Below are 6,000 nucleotides of genomic sequence, written 5' to 3' on the forward strand. Positions count from 1 at the left end.
ACAGTGATTTACCTCTACCCTTTTACCTCAGAGCCTCCATTTTACACAGGTAAGGCGTGAAAAGCATTCAACCTCAAGATGGAGAGGAAAGTGAGGGGTTAATGTTGTCGCATTCAGCCCCCCACACAGTTCATGTGAAAGGGAAACCCCGCAGTGCCTGGCCTCACAACCAAAAAGCAGCAAAATCATGACTGTCGATGGATGCTGAGTCATTGCTGCATTCAAAAGGCTCGCCTGTGTAAGAGTAAACTCCAGCAAATCAATGGGACGCCATAACAACACCAGAGAGGAGATTCAATTTCTACTGATTTAGTCAAAATACCTTTGAAGGCGGCATGAAATATTGCATTTACATGCCTAAGACTATTATAAATAACTAGCTACTAACCTTTTGCCAAGTCATGACCATATGAAAAATAAAAGCATGAAAACAAGAACAGAATAAATTGGCATTTAAATGTAACTATTTATACTGCTTATTACTCATTTAAATACATTTATAAGAAGCTTGATGAAATTAATCTACACTAGCATCTAAGGTGGCACATTTACCCATATGTCCACCTACAGAATAAACCATAGAAATTCCTTCCTTCTTTCTTGTAGAAAAACATCCACCCCCCCTCCCGAGGAGACAGGCCATTATCTACACTGCATTATTCCAGATGAAATACAGGATTTCCTTTGGCTCTCAAAATACTGGGGAAGAGGCAGCGTTAGAGAGATTCTGCCTCAGAGTACAGAAGAAAAAAAACTGGGATGCAGCTGATACATCCGCAGGGGCAGTGCACAAAGACGTCATATTAAGCGCCAGTACCAATCCTGACGATTAAACCCATCAGTAAAAGTGACTCTACCAATGGCACCAATAAGTGCCAGTACAGGGGGGCGGATAGCATGGCACTGCCCAGTGACAAGCACCCAGAAACATGGCGCATTGGAGCGTGTGAGCCAACTCTCAACACCTCATTTTAACAGCCTCTAGCCATCCGTGGATGTCTTGAGTGTGTATGCGTGTGTGAATGTGTGTGTGTCTTTGCGTCATCATCCGCGATGGACTCTGACAGGGCAGGAGGAGGCCTTAAAGTGATGTGGTCTTTCTGGAGGGCTAATTCAGCCAGAATGAAACATCCGATTATGTACTCCCACACAGCAGACCAAAGCCACGGCTGATCACTTGAAATTAGACTTGAGCGATACGAGGAACAACATGAGGACGAGCCTTGACCGTGCTGCATCGGGATTGTATCCAAAGTAAAACACCAAGCAAAATAAACTGGGCTATTAAATGATGTACGCATATGGGTCAATGACATGATGCTCATCTTTTCCAAAATCTATTAATTAAATCCAATTCATTTGATTGTATGCATGAAGTCAAAAATGGGTGATTTAACTGTTCTGACATCATAAGGAAAAAAGACTCAAGAATTAAATTATTCTACAAAAAAAAATGATTGGGTAGTACTAGTTTTGCATAATATTTTAATTATTTATACATTTATTATTTATTTATGATCATAATAAATATTGATTTACTTATGATAATGATGATTATTGATGAAGGATTATTATTATTAAAAACAATTTTAACAAAACTGTGTTGCATATTATTAATAATCGAAAAACTTTTTTGGGAAAATAAAAGCCATGTGGTGTCAACAACTCAGGTCATGAGTTTGCCAACATGCATGAAAAAGTACATGAAAAATAATTTGCCTAAAACATAACATTAATAATAATTATGAGATGCTTCTTTGCCTTAAACCTTTATTGAATATGTGTATCTTAAGATAAAGGTGTAAGGCAAAGGAATGAACCTGCATATTTTAAACTAGAGATTTTTCTCTTGCTTTATTGCAAACACTTTATTGTTATGTAATGAAGTGCACAACAAGAGCTGCAGTAGACACATATCAACGTGCCTTGTTTTCACAAGTTGGTCGCTCAAATTAAAAAAGCGAAACCTACACACAGAGGAAAAAAATATTAGTGCCATCACATATTGTCTGGGTCACGAATGAGTGGGCAAACAGTGAAGCTCCTTCAAAGTTCACTGTGCGCATAAATTCAGACAATGGGCCGTCTCCATAGCTTGCATTCAGATGACTTCATATTTGAGCAATATTTTAACCTTGTAAATACTTTGGCTATGACTCTACACCGCCTAAGACGTGAAACTTTTACATTACATGTCCTAACGTTTGTTAAAACCCACATCGAATAAAAGAAAAAGCTAATTAACTACTTTTTTTCTAACTATCCAACCTAACTAACATTTCCAATGTCAATGGATATGAGGAATACAATTTCATCAGCTCAAGCAGCGTGAAATAACTGTCAAAAAAGCTTTTTTGCAATGATATTGTTTAACAAACTGGTCTAATGAATGTTGCCAACACAACCTCTTCAACCTCCAGACAGTCTCTGCTGAACTGAGTGGCATCCCAATCAACTAAAACACTATTAAGCCTTGTAAAATGATAGTCATTTGTTCCTGAAACCTTTTAATTCGAAGTGCTCAGACTGACATTGGCACTTTCAGAAGGTTCACGCACCGAGGGCACAAAGTACTATTCATAAATGCCTTTGATCTCACGTTAGAAAAGCGAGAGGAAGTTCACATTTTCCACGAATTAAATTTTCAGACCATCCAAGTGTCTGTTCTGTCTTTTAATAGAGTGAGCCGTGTCCTCATTCACCTCGTCAGAGGCTTTGTGTTAACGGTAATCATTAAAGGAAAAGAAGCTGCTCTGTAATTACATGCTAGCACTTACATGCTAATCACTGCACACCCGGCTGACAGAGACGAAGCTGCGAAACGGCAGGCACGGTAATCATGTGCCATGAATTGAAGAGTTTAACCTGATTCTTTATCATTTATGGTTGACAATTAGGTGACAGACTACAGCATTCTGAATTAGACTAGGCTTTTAATAATACAAAAGCTAAACACATTTGATTCCTGTACAGGTCGTCTGAAAGAAAATTTCCTTCAGAAGGCTCATTTCAAATGTCTAGTAAAAGAAAATTCTGTCTATTACTGTTCAAGATGTGATAAGATAACAGAAAATGGCCTCTATCACAGACATGGAAAGCATGAAGTTGATCAAATAAAGTTCAAAGAGCCTTGTTTAAACTATCAAGATGTAACCAAAATTTAATTAAAAAAGAAATAATACAAAAGTGAAGAAAATTATGAACATTTTGTGGCAAAGTAACCTCAAACAGGCAAAAGTGTAACTGGATGTGTGGATGATGTTATTTCAAAAGGGTCCAGTTGGAAAATATCCCAATGCTGAATTTCTCTTTTTGTCATTACTTAGAATTCAAATTTAGGGCAGTAAAATCTAATTCCTCATCGATACAATTTACTGGAATGGATTAAATGTAGACAGATTTTACCAAAAGTCACTACATTTCTAATTAGCTTTCCATATCTATGTAGGCCTATTTCCATTTGTGGTTAAACAAAAAAAAGTTTCCTGTTTAAAGTGTAATGCAGCACACAGGTTCTCCTTCATTTAGGGGTCATTAAACTCAAACTCCACAGCGAACAGGACTTGCTTGTAAATCTCAGTGACTGAATTAAGCAAAACAGATCAACAAAATAAGACAATAAAAACGATAGTACTATAAAGGCAAAAATGTCCTACTGTTGTCTTCCAAAATTATGGAACAGGGCAGGTAAATTCTGGGTTATTTGTAATTGTCTGCGATGTTGAAAAGTCATTTTCAAAAGTCGACAAAAACCCCAGGACCAACTTTGAGACATTTCGAGGCTACATTCTTCATTTACTCTTGCTGACTAATTTTAAGCAAAACAGCTGGTCCAGCTGAAACCATGCAAATGATGATCTAAAGAAACTACTCTGCATCATATTGCAGCATTTAGAGTAAAGGATGGTCATATTCAGTACCATATTGATAATCTAAATACATAAAATCACTACAGGAATGTCTGAATATCAGATTTAGTTAACTCTCATGTATCTACATATTGCATTTGTCCACTATTATAGCATCTCTGTGACCACTGATTAATAATACAATATTCTGAAGAGAGATATTTAAAATCTTTGTCTCTTATTTCAGCCTGAAAGCTGGCTGCCGTTTTAAAACATCTTGATTTTATTCAGCAAACCTACGTTAAGGTGTTGGAAGCTAAAGCCACATTAAGTTCATAATGACAATAAAATGTCAAATGTATGGCATTATGCTGGCAACGCTTTTCTTCAAAAACTTTCACGTTTCTAAATAATGTTTGCAATGTTTTTTAAACAAACTTTAGATCATTTTAGTGCATGTATGATGTTCTTGTTATGTTCACATAGGTGTCATGAACTACCATGCGTAGTTCATCAACATACAGTATGATTCGCTAACGTGTGACAAGCAAAGAGTCTCTATTTCTTTCGTCATTTTGAATTCTGTAACGTCTCTATACTAGTGTAATCATTTCAAACCTAGCAATCTTTTTTGTATGAAATGCTTGAAAAGGGTGCTTTAAAAAAAACTTACTTTGAGATGTTATCTAATGCAAAGACATCAAACACAGCCTTCAAATATATTTTGAGCCACTGTATGAGGAAGTTGTAAGGAACGTTGTACAAACGACAGCGTTTTTTTATTACATTAATTCACATCACAGCAATGAGAACAAATTAACTTTAACATGTGTTTAGAAGACAACAGACACTAAGACAAAGACACATATCGCTATAACTGCACAACCGCGCTCTCGATTCTGCCTTTACTCAAGCAAGCTAATGATAAGCACTCGTTGATTTTAAACCAGTAACGGAGGCTGAAATCTGCCAACATTCGCGTGTTTAATTCAGTCTTACCTCTTCCTGATAGGAAACACGGCGCGTGTTTACGTCATGACGTCATTGTGCGTGATTACGTTCTTCCAGCGCTACCATAAAGTTGTTTGCAGGCGTCATAATGTGTTTGTATGAACTATGCAGATGTGGGACGTGCCATATATGATAACTTATATAATTTATAATATATAAAAAAATGTTTTAGAGCGATAAATAATTTTGTCAAAATACATTTGTTTTTATGCTGGAAATCCCATGTCATCAGCTTAAGACAGGTTTTGGAACATGCTGGTTTGTTTGCCAAGGTGGTCTACTAACCCTAACCAGCTTGATCAAGGTCTACAATGTTGATCTCTGTCCCACCAGCTGGTAGTCCAGCTGATCCATCATCTAGATCAGCTTGGGCCATAATGACCATAAATGACCAGCTTGGTCTTGCTAGAATCCATATAAAACCTCATTTGTTGGTGGATTTTTTTTTTTTTATGAGAGCAGTTATATGTGGAAACTCATACAACTGAAAACATTTTCGGAATGACAGACAGCATTTAATAAATAATAATATCTTCTGATAATTAAAAGACAGTCAGTTATGAAGCTTATTTATTTGTCCCACATTTTATCTGAATACTTAGCCTACATTTTGCTCTCAATATACCTTGTTAATTGCAAAACTGCTCGCACACATACAGTACTACTTACTGTATCTGTCCATCATTCAAATAACGTAAAAAGCGTTTAGCCTTTTATTGATTGATTTATTGATGTTTTACAGTTAGCCTACCACAGTTTTACAGTAGTAAATAATTTTTGGTGAAAACTACAATTATAATGGTAAATGTTGGTAACCAAAAGGGACATGTTTATTGTTCATATTTAATTGCAGAGGTTTGCATACTTTCATTTTATTTTGTTGTTTTGATTGTTTTAGATTTAGATTTTTTTTACTTTTACTTACCCCAACATATCATAACCATTTAAAAAATAATAATTAAATCTGGTTTTGCAAAATTCATAATAATAAATGATATATATATATATATATTACAGTACTTGCATATAGCCTGTCTCAATAGTTATTCAGCTTTAATAAGTGACTGATATTTTAATAACTGGCATAAATGTCCTGGACCTTTTATTTATTTGTATGTGTGTTTAATAAGTGGGTTGTGTG

At 35.7% G+C, this 6,000-nt stretch overlaps 1 protein-coding gene across 5 annotated transcripts in view; it reads right to left on the reverse strand.

Moving 5' to 3' along the window:
• Positions 1-5,150, reverse strand: part of gtdc1 (glycosyltransferase-like domain containing 1) — a 44,394-nt gene extending 39,244 nt beyond the window's left edge. For 2 of the 5 annotated variants that reach the window (XR_013798468.1, XM_079619893.1), the window contains exon 1: positions 4,848-5,149. The gene's annotated coding sequence lies outside the window, so the exon portion shown is untranslated. The other 3 variants (XR_013798467.1, XR_013798469.1, XM_079619894.1) reach the window with 3 other exon arrangements.
• Between the last annotated feature and the right edge of the window lie 850 nt (positions 5,151-6,000).

Source organism: Phoxinus phoxinus (genome assembly GCF_949152265.1).
Source record: "Phoxinus phoxinus genome assembly, chromosome: 7".
Taxonomy (NCBI): Eukaryota; Metazoa; Chordata; class Actinopteri; order Cypriniformes; family Leuciscidae; genus Phoxinus; species Phoxinus phoxinus.